Below are 17,214 nucleotides of genomic sequence, written 5' to 3'. Positions count from 1 at the left end.
AAAACATACAGGGATAATAAGGTAATCAATCTGAGTGACTTTACACTCTCAGATGTTGATTTGGGTCTATTAGAGAGGGGCCTTTCATATGTTCCTACGTCCAGCTTCGATCTATTTTCAACCATTAAGGATTTACATATCTTTGCGCGATCATTGTTGTTCAGGAGATATTTCTCTAATAATTCTTTGAACTCCCTTTTTCCTACAGAGAAGGAACAAGAGGCCCTGAGAATACTTGAGGAACTAGCCATTGAACACGTGGGAGAAGGAGGTAAGATTCCTCCATCCATCCGCCCACGTTCCAAGAAGTTCCCCCCATTATCAACATGTGCAAATATTGAGCTTTTTGTCCAAGTGGTTGTGGCAGAGTTATATAAAATTCAGAAATTCTCAATCAAGGACAATTTGTCCAGAAATGAGAGGAGCAGGTTAAAGTATCTTCGGGAGCTGCCTGATATTATTCTTAAGCCAGCTGATAAGGGTGGTAATGTCCAAATAGCAAAAGATAGCGGCTGACAGCACTACCGTGATGTATGGATGCACGTCCTAACTCCACAGGATCCAAAGGGAGAATTACATACCAATAGTTTCAAATTGAAGGACAGCATCCAATCCAGGTGAAGATCATAGATATCTTTATTGTGCCATAATGCAACGTTTCAACCCCTAAGGGTCTGATTAAATAATTCAGCATGCTATAGGAAACTTACCTATAATCCCCTCTCGGCATACTTATCACAGCTTGATTTGATTATTCAGCGGGCCTTTGAGGACGGCATTATCACCAAAGAGTTGGTACTGGCTCTTACAGTTCCCGAACCTACCATTTCTACTCTTTACCTGCTCCCTAAGATTCATAAGAACTCTGCCACACCACCTGGCAGACCGATTATTTCTGGGGTTGGCAACTTCTTGGAAAATGTTAATAAATGGATAGATTATTACCTTCAACCTCTTGTCTCGGGCCTCCCCTCTTTTCTCAAAGAGACAGGGGATTTCTTGCGCAGGGTAGACGGACTGTATCTGGAGGGTGACACTCTGATGGTTTCAGCAGATGTTGAGTCTCTATATACTAATATCAAACATACCGATGGTATAATGGCTGTAAAATTCTTTTTAGAAACATCTCCATTGTCCATTGGCATTCGTACTCTTCTGCTGGAGCTATTGGAGTTCACCCTCACCCACAATTTTTTTGTGTTTAAGGGGTGCTTCTACCTGCAGCTCCAGGGGACAGACATGGGGGCGGCCTTTGTGCCGTCCTATGCCGGTCTCTTCCTGGGGCTGTGGGAGAGGGACCTCTTCCTGTCTGACAGTTTGGGGTTAATGGAGCGTGTCCTTCTTTGGACACGCTACATTGACAATATCTTCTTTGTCTGGCAGGGCACTCCGATCGACCTTGTGCATTTAGTTGAGACCCTGAACAACAATGATCGCAATATTCGGTTGACTTTTTGCTCTAGTGAGGTGTCGCTGGACTTTTTAGATGTGACTGTAAGGAGGGATGCTTCTGGCATGTTATATACGGATGTCTATAGAAAAGAAACTGCCACCAACACCCTCCTCCATGCCACATCTGGTCACCCGTCACATATGATTAGGTCGGTTCCCACTGGCCAATTTCTCCGGATTCGTAGAATATGCTCTTCAGATCTAGATTTTGAACGTAGAGCTGAGGAGCTTAAACAACGCTTCCTCTCCAGGGGTTACAGCCGACGTATAATCAAGAAGGCATACCATAGGGCCAAACACGCCTCTAGACAGGAACTTCTGTACAAACATTCAATACCTCGGCCCTCCACTGGTGGGCAGTTGACGAGGTTTGTTACTACCTTCAACTCCCAGTCTAATAGGGTTTGCTCCGCTATCATGAATGCTTGGCCAATATTGAAGGTGGATACCACCCTTGCAAAAATCATCCCTGATAGACCTTCTTTTGCCTACAGACGTGCTAGAAATTTGGGTGATCTCCTAGTCTCCAGCCATTATGATAATTATCACAAAACAACATTTTTGGACAGGCTCCCAAGGAGGGTTGGCTGTGTTCCGTGTGGTGGGTGCGTCGCATGTCCCAATATAGATCGTACTGACATGTTCTCTAATTCTGATGGGACTAAGACCTATAAAATCAATCAATTTATCACATGTACAACTAGATACGTGGTCTATTTTGCCACGTGCCCATGTGGTCTTATATATATTGGCCTCACTTCGAGGCAACTCAAGGTCCGCATTAGGGAACATGTGTTGGGTATTGAGGCGGCGGCTGGCCACACGGAACCAGCTACCCTCAAAACAATTCCTCACCATTTTAAGCTATTCCACAACTGTAATAGTACTCTGTTGAGAGTACGTGGCATAGATGCTATTAAAATTAACATCCGAGGTGGTAACCTGTCCAAACGTCTCAGTCAGCTGGAGGCGAAATGGATCTGGCAATTAAATACGGTACATCCACATGGCCTAAATGAATGTCTCTCATTTGCTCCATTTCTATAGATTGGCTGCGATTTGGAATTGGTTTAGTCTACAAACCTTTGTATTGTATTTTATACTTGTTTTATGATTATTATGTTTATTTATTTGCTCTTTTATATTGCAGTAGTATTGTGCTATTTGTCAAGACATCGTTTCAGAACATCCTTGTGGTTAAATATCTTCGCTGAGCAACTGATTCCATACTTACCCTGTTTGTTGTAGTTATGGGGTGCTATGTTCTATTTAATATTTGAATCCTATATATGTAATTATCGTTGCTTTATTAATGTTTGAATCCTATGTATGTAATTACCTTTATATAGCATTACCTCCTAATATCTACTGTAGTGCTTTGATGTACCACTGTTCCTTTCAGATAGATTTTGATTTATGTTATGTTCATTATCATAGTTTCTGTTATTGATGCATGAATCTTTTCTGCGATATATCTTATACTGGTATATTATGTAAAGTGTAGGGGATATATAATTGTATCGATATGTGCATAATTGGATGAATGTATATATTTTCCCATCCCTGCATCTTGTAGTATGTTGTTATTTACTATACATACATAAGTATTAATGGGTGTACTTGTGTGACTGTATTGATTTATGTTGCTTTGCTGTTATCTATCCATATACATACCATCTTTCTGTGTGCCCAGGCACAATGGCCGCACACACCGCATTTTTGCCCTTCTTGAAAATGGCCGCGAGTATACTTCCGGTCATGCGCACTGTCTATCATTGCTCCCCTTGCTTCCGGGTCGCAGCCTGGTGTCGGATCGCATGGGCCCATGCTTTCTGACCCCGGTCTGTGTGGTACGGATGGCTGGGAAGCTTGCGCATTGGCTCTTTTCTTATGTCTTGACACATTCCCTGAGGAAGGACATCTCCGAAACGCGCGTCGGGGTCAGTTTGAAACAGACGTGCTCCCTGCACCACCTTGCTGGTATGGTATACTCTTTGTGTATTATGCGTTGCCACCAATATTATTTACCACCTTGTTATGTATATTTGTGAGGCTCTGTTCCATTACTTTTTTGGTTACTAACATGGAGCTCCTAGAACTTGTTTGGTGTCCTCTATTTTCAGGACACTATGCCTAGCCTTTTGTTGCAGGGTGCATTGTCTGCTTCTATGTGCACATACATTGTGTTTGTGGTCTCTTGAACCACTGCTACCTTTTGTATTCCTTGTATTGGTATTTATTTTTATATGTAATAAAGATATTTTCTATTATATGGTGGACTGTTGTGAATTTGGTTTCTGGGCTCCCCCGGTGGTTTCTGGTGGTACTGCACTTGTGTGCTTCATCTCCTCTGTTCACCTGTTTCCATCAGGATGTGGGAGTTTTCTATTTAACCTTGCTCCTCAGTCATTTCTATGCCGGCCAACAATGTTACCAGAAGCCTTTCTGTTGCATGTTCCTGCTCCTAGACTACTATCAGCTAAGTTGGACTTGTAGTCCTAAGTTTGTTTTGCATTTTTGTTCCAGTTCTCTGTGATTGATTATTTCTGAGGCTGGAAGCTCTTGTGAGCTGAAATTGCCACTCTGGTGTCATGAGTTGATATTAGAGTCTTAAAGTAATTTCAGGATGGTGTTTTGAAAGGGTTTTCAGCTGACTGTGAAGTTCCCTTTTCTGTCTTCCTACTATCTAGTAAGCGGACCTCAATTTGCTAAACCTATCTTCATACTTTGTATGTCAATTTCCTCTGAAATCACCGACAATATATGTGGGGGCTACTGTCTGCCTTTTGGGGAAAATTTCTCTAGAGGTAAGCCAGGTCTGTATTTTCCTCTGCTAGGGTCAGTCAGTTCTCCGGCTGGCGCTGGGCGTCTAGGGATAAAACGTAGGCACGCTACCCGGCCACTGTTAGTTGTGCGGTAGGTTTAGCTCACAGTCAGCTCGAGTTTCCATCTTCCAAGAGCTAGTCCTTTTTGTATGCTTTACTATGTTCTCTTGCCATGGAGAACCATGACAGTTTGGCCGGCCAAGGGTTAAAATAATTGGCAGAAGAAAGGAGAGAAAAGAACCCTGCAGAGAATTTTTTTTTTTTCCTGAGTTTGCTCATTAGTTGATTCACTTGCATCTCTGCTTACTGCAGCCTTCGTCTCTCTCTCCTTCTAATCCTTGAATGGTTCTGATTTCACCTGATTAATATGGATCCTCAGAGTTTAGCTACAGGTTTGGATAATCTCGCTGTGAAGGTTCAAAGTTTACAGGATTTTGTTATTCATGCTCCTATATCTGAACCTAGAATTCCTTTACCTGAATTTTTCTCCGGGGATAGATCTCGCTTCCAGAATTTCAAACATAATTGTAAATTATTTTTGTCTCTGAGATCTCGCTCCGCTGGAGATCCTGCACAGCAGGTCAGGATTGTAATTTCCTTGCTCCGGGGCGACCCTCAGGACTGGGCATTTGCTTTGGCACCAGGGGATCCTGCGTTGCTCAATGTGGATGCGTTTTTCCTGGCTTTGGGGTTGCTTTATGAGGAACCTCATTTGGAGATTCAGGCTGAAAAAGCCTTAATGGCCCTGTCTCAAGGGCAGGATGAGGCTGAAATATACTGCCAAAAATTTCGTAAGTGGTCTGTGCTTACTCAGTGGAATGAGTGCGCCCTGGCGGCGAATTTCAGAGAGGGTCTCTCTGATGCCATTAAGGATGTTATGGTGGGGTTCCCTGTGCCTACAGGTCTGAATGAGTCCATGACAATGGCTATTCAGATTGATCGGCGTTTGCGGGAGCGCAAACCTGTGCACCATTTGGCAGTGTCTACTGAGAAGGCGCCAGAGATTATGCAATGTGATAGAATTCTGTCCAGAAGCGAACGACTGAATTTTAGGCGAAAAAATGGGTTATGCTTCTATTGTGGTGATTCAACTCATGTTATATCAGCATGCTCTAAACGTACTAAGAAGGTTGATAAGTCTGTTTCAATTGGCACTTTACAGTCTAAGTTTATTCTATCTGTGACCCTGATTTGCTCTTTATCGTCTATTACCGCGGACGCCTATGTCGACTCTGGCGCCGCTTTGAGTCTTATGGATTGGTCCTTTGCCAAACGCTGTGGGTTTGATTTAGAGCCTCTGGAAGTTCCTATACCTCTGAAGGGTATTGACTCCACGCCATTGGCTAGTAATAAACCACAATACTGGACACAAGTAAATATGCGTATTAATCCGGATCACCAGGAGATTATTCGCTTCCTTGTGTTGTATTATCTACATGATGTGTTGGTGCTTGGATTGCCATGGCTGCAATCTCATAACCCAGTCCTCGACTGGAAAGCAATGTCTGTGTTAAGCTGGGGATGTCAGGGGACTCATGGGGACGTACCTTTGGTTTCCATTTCGTCATCTATTCCCTCTGAGATTCCGGAATTTTTATCTGATTATCGTGACGTTTTTGAGGAGCCTAAAATTGGTTCACTACCTCCGCACAGAGAGTGCGATTGTACTATAGATCTGATTCCGGGCAGTAAGTTTCCAAAGGGTCGTTTATTTAATCTATCTGTGCCTGAACATGCTGCTATGCGGGAATATATTAAGGAGTCCTTGGAAAAGGGACATATTCGTCCTTCGTCATCTCCCTTAGGAGCCGTTTTTTTCTTTGTATCTAAAAAAGATGGCTCTTTGAGGCCGTGTATTGATTATCGGCTTTTGAATAAAATCACGGTTAAATATCAGTATCCTTTGCCACTGCTTACTGATTTGTTTGCTCGAATAAAGGGGGCCAAGTGGTTCTCTAAGATTGATCTTCGTGGGGCGCATAATTTAGTGCGAATTAAGCAGGGGGATGAGTGGAAAACCGCATTTAATACGCCTGAGGGCCATTTTGAGTATTTAGTAATGCCTTTTGGTCTTTCAAATGCCCCTTCAGTCTTTCAGTCCTTTATGCATGACATTTTCCGTGAATATTTGGATAAATTTTTGATTGTGTATCTGGATGATATTTTGATTTTTTCGGATGACTGGGACTCTCATGTCCAACAGGTCAGGAGGGTTTTTCAGGTTTTGCGCTCTAATTCCTTGTGTGTAAAGGGTTCTAAGTGCGTTTTTGGGGTTCAAAAGATTTCGTTTTTGGGGTACATTTTTTCCCCCTCTTCCATTGAGATGGACCCTGTCAAGGTTCAGGCTATTTGTGATTGGACGCAACCCTCTTCTCTTAAGAGCCTTCAGAAGTTTTTGGGCTTTGCTAATTTTTATCGTCGATTTATAACTGGTTTTTCTGATGTCGCTAAACCGTTGACTGATTTGACTAAGAAGGGTGCTGATGTTGCTGAGTGGTCCCCTGCTGCTGTGGAGGCCTTTCGGGAGCTTAAGCGCCGCTTTTCTTCCGCCCCTGTATTGCGTCAGCCTGATGTTACTCTTCCTTTTCAGGTTGAGGTCGACGCTTCAGAAATCGGAGCTGGGGCGGTTTTGTCGCAGAAAAGTTCCGACTGCTCCGTGATGAGACCTTGTGCGTTCTTTTCTCGTAAGTTTTCGCCCGCTGAGCGAAATTATGATATTGGTAATCGGGAGCTCTTGGCTATGAAGTGGGCTTTTGAGGAGTGGCGTCATTGGCTTGAGGGGGCTAGACATCAGGTGGTGGTATTGACCGACCACAAGAATTTGATTTATCTTGAGTCCGCCAGGCGCCTGAATCCTAGACCGGCGCGCTGGTCGTTATTTTTCTCTCGGTTTAATTTTGTGGTTTCTTACCTACCGGGTTCTAAAAATGTGAAGGCGGATGCCCTTTCTAGGAGTTTTGAGCCTGATTCCCCTGGTAATTCTGAACCTACAGGTATCCTTAAGGATGGAGTGATATTATCTGCTGTTTCCCCAGATTTGCGACGGGTCTTGCAGGAGTTTCAGGCGGATAGACCTGATCGTTGCCCGCCTGGTAGATTGTTTGTTCCTGATGATTGGACCAGTAGAGTCATCTCGGAGGTCCATTCTTCTGCGTTAGCAGGTCATCCTGGAATCTTTGGTACCAGGGATTTGGTGGCTAGGTCCTTCTGGTGGCCTTCCCTGTCGCGAGATGTGCGAGGTTTTGTGCAGTCTTGTGATGTTTGTGCTCGGGCCAAGCCTTGTTGTTCTCGGGCTAGTGGATTGTTGTTATCCTTGCCTATTCCGAAGAGGCCTTGGACTCACATCTCCATGGATTTTATTTCTGATCTCCCTGTTTCTCAGAAGATGTCTGTCATCTGGGTGGTGTGTGACCGTTTCTCTAAGATGGTCCATTTGGTTCCCTTGCCTAAATTGCCTTCTTCATCCGAGCTGGTTCCTCTGTTTTTTCAAAATGTGGTGCGCTTGCATGGTATTCCGGAGAATATCGTTTCTGACAGGGGAACCCAATTCGTGTCTAGATTTTGGCGAGCGTTCTGTGCTAGGATGGGCATTGATTTGTCTTTTTCGTCTGCTTTCCACCCTCAGACTAATGGCCAGACCGAGCGAACTAATCAGACCTTGGAGACTTATTTGAGGTGTTTTGTGTCTGCGGATCAGGATGATTGGGTTGCCTTCTTGCCCTTGGCGGAGTTTGCCCTCAATAATCGGGCTAGTTCTGCCACCTTGGTTTCTCCTTTCTTCTGTAATTCGGGGTTTCATCCTCGTTTCTCTTCCGGTCAGGTGGAGTCTTCGGATTGTCCTGGAGTGGATGCTGTGGTGGAGAGGTTGCATCGGATTTGGGGGCATGTGGTGGACAATTTGAAGTTGTCCCAGGAGAAGACTCAGCATTTTGCCAACCGCCGTCGTCGTGTTGGTCCTCGTCTTTGTGTTGGGGACTTGGTGTGGTTATCTTCTCGTTTTGTCCCTATGAAGGTTTCTTCTCCTAAGTTTAAACCTCGGTTCATCGGCCCGTACAAGATATTGGAGATTCTTAACCCTGTGTCCTTTCGTTTGGACCTCCCTGCATCTTTTTCTATTCATAATGTCTTCCATCGGTCATTGTTGCGCAGGTATGAGGTACCGGTTGTGCCTTCCGTTGAGCCTCCTGCTCCGGTGTTGGTTGAGGGTGAGTTGGAGTACGTTGTCGAGAAGATCTTGGACTCCCGTGTTTCCAGACGGAGACTTCAGTATCTGGTCAAGTGGAAGGGCTACGGTCAGGAGGATAACTCTTGGGTGACAGCCTCTGATGTTCATGCCTCCGATTTGGTCCGTGCCTTTCATAGGGCTCATCCTGATCGCCCTGGTGGTTCTGGTGAGGGTTCGGTGCCCCCTCCTTGAGGGGGGGTACTGTTGTGAATTTGGTTTCTGGGCTCCCCCGGTGGTTTCTGGTGGTACTGCACTTGTGTGCTTCATCTCCTCTGTTCACCTGTTTCCATCAGGATGTGGGAGTTTTCTATTTAACCTTGCTCCTCAGTCATTTCTATGCCGGCCAACAATGTTACCAGAAGCCTTTCTGTTGCATGTTCCTGCTCCTAGACTACTATCAGCTAAGTTGGACTTGTAGTCCTAAGTTTGTTTTGCATTTTTGTTCCAGTTCTCTGTGATTGATTATTTCTGAGGCTGGAAGCTCTTGTGAGCTGAAATTGCCACTCTGGTGTCATGAGTTGATATTAGAGTCTTAAAGTAATTTCAGGATGGTGTTTTGAAAGGGTTTTCAGCTGACTGTGAAGTTCCCTTTTCTGTCTTCCTACTATCTAGTAAGCGGACCTCAATTTGCTAAACCTATCTTCATACTTCGTATGTCAATTTCCTCTGAAATCACCGACAATATATGTGGGGGCTACTGTCTGCCTTTTGGGGAAAATTTCTCTAGAGGTAAGCCAGGTCTGTATTTTCCTCTGCTAGGGTCAGTCAGTTCTCCGGCTGGTGCTGGGCGTCTAGGGATAAAACGTAGGCACGCTACCCGGCCACTGTTAGTTGTGCGGTAGGTTTAGCTCACAGTCAGCTCGAGTTTCCATCTTCCAAGAGCTAGTCCTTTTTGTATGCTTTACTATGTTCTCTTGCCATTGAGAACCATGACAGTGGACTTTTTTGCATCATTCCCTTGGATTTTTTGCTGGTTACAGACGTGCAGGAAATCCCTGCATGCTTATTGGCTGTGTAACAGGCTCCAAAAATGTGGGGCGATTATTCGAGTTTTACATAGAGCACTAGCTATTACTGGTAATGAGTACATCTGAGCACCGTGATACTCGAGTGATAACCGAGTATCACTGAGCACGTTCGCTCATCCCTAATCGTTATGTCTAAAAGAGGACCTTCTATAGAGTTGTGTGAGGCAGTGACCCCTGTTACAGCTAATGGGCACTGTTTGTGCTCCCCAGAATGCGCACAGAGGCGTATGAAGGCCATAGGTGTGCATGGGAGTAGCAGGTATAGCTGTGATTGCAATGTGAGGTAGTGACTCATGCCACAGGTAGGGGTCGCTGTGTGTTCTTCCCAGGTTATGCATGGAGATGAATGAAGTCCATAGGTGTGCATGGGAGTCACGGATTTCCGGTCTGGGTTTTCCATGTGGCTGAAGGCCACAGGTTTGTGTGTTAAAAACCCTGCAGTAAGGGGTATGGGTGTGTCAGGTGTGAGGTGCAATGTCAGTGTCAGTCTGGTGTGTGCTGGTGTGCAGAGCGGAGGCCTGCAGAGCGCTGGCTAAGTGCATGGAGGCACAGGCCAGCAGAGCCAGCTCCTAGGGCAGCTGAATAGCCTGGCACCCACAGCGTATATAGCGATGCAAGTCGTCCATGGTATTGGTATCAGATGTGGACAGTCCTGGCCCGGAGGTGGATGTCCTGTGCCCAAGTCGGATGTGGACAGTCCTGTGCCCGGTGGTGGATGTCCTGTGACTGAAAAGGACTGGCATGGGTAACGATTGCAAACAGGTGGATATGGTGCCCAGCTGCTATCCAGAGGATATCCTGGGCTGTGTACGGCTGTGTGTGTAGAGAGACTGTGATACAGTGATGCAGGACACCCACGGGAACTAGTCACAGGAGGGCTGGCATGTATGGTGTCTGCAACATATATGGCTGTGCATAGAGACTGTAATATGGTTTGTGGTCACCACACAAATACTGGACAAGGAGAGGTCTGGCATGTTTAGGGACTGCAATCTAAAAGCCATATGATATGTAGTGCTATCAACTAGTGTAAACTGAACACATTATATACACTGAAGTTATATGAACAGAAATGATATGCATTTGTGTGTGAATTGGACTTTAATGCTGTGAGGAAACACATTAAGAGACTTTGTGTTGGAACTTTGTGGGTCACTGTCCTTTCACTGCATACGATGCTACCGCAGCATTACAGTTGGTATGTATTTCATCTAATGTTTGGTAGGTGTTATCTCATGATTTTATTTTGTCTTTGTGACCCTGCCTTTGAGCGCGGTCTGATTTGTAAATGTAAGTTATTTCATCCCTAGAGAATTTAGATAACTTTTGTTCCCTAATTTCCTGTTCTTTGTCATGTAACCGCTTTTGTATTTTGATGGATAGTGATTGTATTTGTGGATGATCTTTTATAGCTTCAAAATTTTCGATAATCTCATTACTTAATCTTTCTACTGTTTGTTGTTTCCTATTTATTATAAATTGTACTGCTTGTTTGTAAAAATTATGGATCATAGTGTTCCAGTCTTTAACACTTTCTGGGTCATCCATATAACTAGCTAAAGTTGTGTGTGTGTGTGTGGCCTATTCACTATCTATATGAGAACAATACTCCACTGCACCCAACAGCACCACAAATACTGGTTGGTGACTACCTGATGCAGCCTTTATCTATAAGACGGCTGGACCATCATTGTAAACAAGCAAATGATGGCCCAGCCATCTTTTGATTGTAAGAAGTTGGATCGCCCCCACGTTAAGGGCAATGGGGTACTCGGCACCGGGTCCTTTGGTGTTCTGCGGGGATGTCACGGTGGCCCAACCCGGTCCATGGCCCTTTGAGGGACGTCCAATAAAAGGAATAGTTTTTATGGTTTTGGGAAAGGTCTTTAAAGGGGAAGTGTTCATGACGCCACCTGTGGTATTCGGTCAGGGTGACCGACGCTGCTTAGGGGTCCGCTGGGGTGATGTTATGGCAGCAAGATGGTATACCTTCCCACAGGTGAAGTGTATCCCCAGGGCTTCCCAGAGGTGTAGGTGGTGATGGTGGACGATGTAAGGCGTATAACGAGGATACAAGGTTGCAGTCTCTTTACCTTTTACTGAAGACTTCAGCATCCACAGTCCAGGGTACAGACCACAGGGTAGGCAGAGTCTGGCCGGTCCGAAGGCAAATCCAGAGTCCCCTTATCCAGGTGGAAATCAGTAGCCTGCCTACTAGCACCTGTGTGTTGTAGTACCTCCCTGCTGAGCTTCTCGGTAAGGCCCTCACAACTCTTGTAGATGTTGTAGTGGAGCGGCCCCCAAACGCAGGGCAGCGGGGTACTCGGTACCGGGTCTCTCTCGGTTCTGGGAATGTCACGGTGGCCTGACCCGGTTCGTGGCCCTGCTAAGGGGCGCCCAATTAAAGATGTAGATGACGGTGTAGGTCGCAGTAAATAACGAGGACACAGGGTTGCTGTCTCTTTACCTCTTTACTGAAGGCTTCGGCATCCACAATCCAGAGCACTGCTAACAGGGCTGGCTGAGACCGGCCGGTCCGAAGGTACATCCAGAGTTCCCTTTGCAGGTGGAAATCAGTAGCCTACCTACTAGCACCTGGGTGTTGTAGTACTTCCCTGCTGAGCACCACAGGATAGTCCTCACAACTGTCGTGTATGTTTCTGTTCTTTCTCTCTCCGTCCCCCAGATGATATGGATAGGACGCACCCGTATGACGGGGTAGGCCTGGAGTTATTTTATAGGGACCCTAGAGACGCCCCTCTCCCACAATTGCCTCCGTTGTCTTCATTAGGTGAAAAAGGTGAGACAGCCAACCTAAAGTTAACTGTCCTGCCGTTGGTTCAAAGTAATGCGTAGAGTCTGTTACTTTCTCGGCGTTCCGGCCACCGGCTACGCGCCTCAGTAGGATGTTGCCGATCTCGGGGCACGACTCCTACTGGTTCTATCGCCTTTGTGCTGTGATCTCGTTTCTCACTTCTCCACAATATACTTCGCTTCGTGTCCTTTCTTAAGATGCCACCGCAATGAGGTGCAGGCACGGCTCCGTAACAATCTGTCCTTTCGCTAGGCCACTGTCAGGATCCCACCCCTGACAGGGACCCCCCTGAATCTTCCCAAGTAACGCTCTCCTCTCACTAGATGTTACCTGGGCAAAACCCAGTCAGCTTCTCTCTAACTTGCTATCCAACCCCCAGTTTTACCAGAGTGTGAGGAGTGGCCTAATACATAGAACCCTTTGCTCCCCCTGGTGGCCGGAGTGTGAAGTGTAATGTGTGACTGTGATACCTGGTCAGGTGAACTCCTTTAGTGCAATCAGACGTAACATCGCTCCCCTTAGTGGCAGAGCGACATTACTGCAACGACCAGGACTCTGGGGCACTGCACTCCCCCCCGGTTAAATCCAGTACTCCCGGACTGGGAAAGAAGAACAACAATACATGTTAGCAAAAGACATACAAAATTTTGAAATGCAATAAAAAAGTAAATTTAACAGTGCTTCCCTTTATGGGAGGTGAGGACACTTGAACGTTGCAAACAAAAACATATTTACATAGTGCTTAAGATTTTAAATAACATTTATTAAATAACTGACTATAAATAACCATTATTACCCAGCCTGGCATTCTATCTACTAAGTAGAAATTCTGAACAATAATTTAACTTTCTCCTTTAAGGGCGTAAGGGCAGGTACCCACTAAAGGCCTATTATAAAACACTATAGTACAAATTAACTTTCCTTTATTTTCCTAAGTACAAATTCACCAACCATCTTCTTATGGCTTTCCGGAGGACTCACTAACCCCTAAGGGTTCACTTTATTGAAGCTCAGTCTTCAACTTTCCTTCGTCCTCAATCTCTAGAGAACATCATTAAACATTTTCCTATTGCTATCTAACAAACTACTTACTATTCCTATGTAACATTATTACTATTTAACTCTCTTAAGGCAACATTATATTTTGGCTAAGTGCAACAATGAACATTCCCTTTAAGAGGGACATCTCAAGTCTCTTTGAGGCAGTGCAAACTATCGATTTGCCAGTCTGATAAAGCAAGAACTTCTGCGCTGTAATCCGGAACAGTCTCTTCAAAAAGCTCTTCTTTTTGTAAAACCAGTAGGGGGCACCTTTAAGAAGGTGCAAAGTATATACAACAACAGTTTGTGAATCATTCACCATCCATGATTCGGCAGTCTTTTAAAACAGTGATGAACGTTGTGCAAAACATAAAACGATAGGGATCCCGGGTAAACGAAGGGGTCCCTTTAAGAACTAACCCTGGTCGGGTTTTAGCAGCAAAAACAAGAAAAGCAGTTTTAGAGAACTATTTACAGTGTCATGGCTCCGAGGTTTATCCTCATAGTAGGTTGCAAGACACCAGCCGGTAGCGAACACTCCCTGACCGGGGAAGCTCCGGTTCCTTTTTCCCGGCTGATGCGGTGTCAGTATCAGTGGTTCGTCTCTCAGGTGCGGTCAGGTCACCCGGTGTCTGGATTCGAATGTCAGCTTTGGTTGCAAGTTCAGTAGCAGCAACAATGCACACAGTGGTGATGGTAGCAGAATTTGTCAGGTATGAGTTAGTCGCAGTCAGAACAGCAGGTGGCGCCACTGCAGGCTCGCATCGTTGGACGTTCCGAGCGCACCATCCCTGCGCACTCTGATGGCGAGTGTAGGTCACCAGGTCTCCTTTACATAATAGTGGATTGTCACATCTGTTGCGGAACGGGGTATTCACATTGTAACTGGTAAAGAAGACTTCAGTCGGCAGTCCCGGTTCCTGTATAGAGCCCCAACCCCATTTCGGGTGAAAGGCTAGTACAGTCCCCTGTTTTACCAAGTTCTTCTTACCGCGTTCAGGCTTTGGGTTTTGTACTTTCGGTGGGTCACTTTGTTCTGTCGCTTTTCGGTTTTTCCAGTGTAGAATTAAGCATTGTTTATATTGTTCCCAGGTGAGCACAGCAATGCTGAGGCCCTCCTGCCTGGCCCCGTCTGGCCCAATCCTCGGGGTATCCCATTGGAAGATCACCCCCTCCGAGCTCACATCTAGCGGTTTTTCCATAGTTGTCGGTAACGGAGGCACCAGCTTCTCCATAGTATCGGGGGTTACCACTACCAGCTCAGTGGAGAGGAATCGGTCATTGTCGGGATGGGGAGCGGTCATGGGAGCAAGATCGGTCGGGAGAGCAGGGGCGCTTTCCATACCTGCGTCTGATGTGGTTCCACCGATGCCGGTCTGTTCCACTGATGAGAACACTGGAGTCGGCAGCGGCTCAGATGGTGGTTCTTCCGATGCGACCCCCTGGGACAGCTCCGACTTCCATGGCTTCACATCTGCTGGCTCCATGTCCGGGATAGGTTGACTCGGCTCTCCCACCTGCAGCTCCAAGAAGTTCGGATCCTCCAGCTGCGGTGGGTTTGGATCTGCCTCCGGTCGATGGTGATAGTCCGGGATCACTTCGTCGTTGTTCAGGTACTCGCTGGTCACCCTCACTGTTTCGCAGTCGGCAGCTGCACACACACCTGGTTCCGCCATCTTCCCAGGGTGGGGCTCCTTCTTGTCTTGGTTCCCGCCGTTGCAATTCAGGGGGCGGTTCTCCTCTGCTTCGGGGCAGGTCGTCATCTTGCAGCAATAGTCGGAGGGGGCGGTTGCCACTTTTGGCGCCGCTTTGATAGTCTCCTCCCATGGCACGCCCTTCTTCTTTCTCTGCGCTCCTCGTGGCGCTGTAATGGCGGCGGTTTTGGCGGGAATTTTTTGGCCGCAAATAGCAATACACAGTCTTTGCAATAAATCACGGTTCAAGCACAATTCAGTCACAGTTCCCAGGCACACATGACCTGATTCTTCAGGCTTAAGTAGATCCTGTTTGTGACGCCAAGTTGGAGCGGCCCCCAAACGCAGGGCAGCGGGGTACTCGGTACCGTGTCTCTCTCGGTTCTGGGGATGTCACGGTGGCCTGACCCCGTCCGTGGCCCTGCTAAGGGGCGCCCAATTAAAGATGTAGATGACGGTGTAGGTCGCAGTAAATAACGAGGACACAGGGTTGCAGTCTCTTTACCTCTTTACTGAAGGCTTCGGCATCCACAATCCAGAGCACTGCTAACAGGGCTGGCTGAGACCGACCGGTCCGAAGGCACATCCAGAGTTCCCTTTGCAGGTGGAAATCAGTAGCCTACCTACTAGCGCCTGGGTGTTGTAGTACTTCCCTGCTGAGCACCACGGGATAGTCCTCACAACTGTCGTGTATGTTTCTGTTCTTTCTCTCTCCGTCCCCCAGATGATATGGATAGGACGCACCCGTATGACGGGGTAGGCCTGGAATTATTTTATAGGGACCCTAGAGACGCCCCTCTCCCACAATTGCCTCCGTTGTCTTCATTAGGTGAAAAAGGTCAGACAGCCAACCTAAAGTTAACTGTCCTGCCGTTGGTTCAAAGTAATGCGTAGAGTCTGTTACTTTCTCGGCGTTCCGGCCACTGGCTACGCGCCTCAGTAGGATGTTGCCGATCTCGGGGCACGACTCCTACTGGTTCTATCGCCTTTGTGCTGTGATCTCGTTTCTCACTTCTCCACAATATACTTCGCTTCGTGTCCTTTCTTAACATGCCGCCGCAATGAGGTGCAGGCACGGCTCCATAACAATCTGTCCTTTCGCTAGGCCACTGTCAGGATCCCACCCCTGACAGGGACCCCCCTGAATCTTCCCAAGTAACGCTCTCCTCTCACTAGATGTTACCTGGGCAAAACCCAGTCAGCTTCTCTCTAACTTCCTATCCAACCCCCAGTTTTACCAGAGTGTGAGGAGTGGCCTAATACATAGAACCCTTTGCTCCCCCTGGTGGCCGGAGTGTGAAGTGTAATGTGTGACTGTGATACCTGGTCAGGTGAACTCCTTTAGTGCAATCAGACGTAACATCGCTCCCCTTAGTGGCGGTGCGACATTACTGCAACGACCAGGACTCTGGGGCGCTGCAGTAGATGTTATTTCTTCCTCTCTGTCCCCCAGATGGTGTGGATAGGACGAACCCATATGACTGATGGCCTGAGGCTTTTTTATAGGGACCCTAGAGATGCCCCGACCCCCACAAGTTGCCACTGTGTCTTCTTAGGTATTAAGGTCGGGCAGCCAACTTGGAACTGACTGTCCTGCTGGTCTCTGAAGTAAAGTGTAGAGTCAATTACTCCCTCGGTGTTCCGGCCACCGGCTACGCGCCTTAGAAGGAGGCAGCCTATTTCAGGACAGAACTCCTCCTGGTGTTTTCTCCTTGTGCTATGACTTCGTTTCTCACCCTCTACAACACAATTCTCTTTGTGTCCTTTCTTAGCTCCATAGCTTTCTGTTCTAGCTAGACCTCTGACAGGATCCCACCCGTCAGGACTCTGGGGCACTGCACTGTCACGAGCAGGGTTGTATTATTTTGCATTAATTATTGTAATATTTTAAACGTTGTTACTTAGAGATGGGCGGACGACACCTGGATGTTCGGGTCTGGCGGGTTCGGCTGAACAGTTACAAAAAGTTCAGGTTTGGGTACCAGAACAGTACCCCGACCCAAACCTAGACCCCATTCACTTGAATGGGGGGCCCGAACATCCAGTGTTTGCTGCGCTGTCATGTGCATGACAGCGCAGCAAAAACGGCTTCCGATCGGCGGTGAAATCATCCCCGCCGGTCAGAGAGCCGCGA

This window comes from Ranitomeya variabilis, chromosome 3, assembly GCF_051348905.1.
Source record: "Ranitomeya variabilis isolate aRanVar5 chromosome 3, aRanVar5.hap1, whole genome shotgun sequence".
In the NCBI taxonomy this organism is placed as follows: domain Eukaryota; kingdom Metazoa; phylum Chordata; class Amphibia; order Anura; family Dendrobatidae; genus Ranitomeya; species Ranitomeya variabilis.
This window is presented reverse-complemented; position numbering follows the sequence as displayed.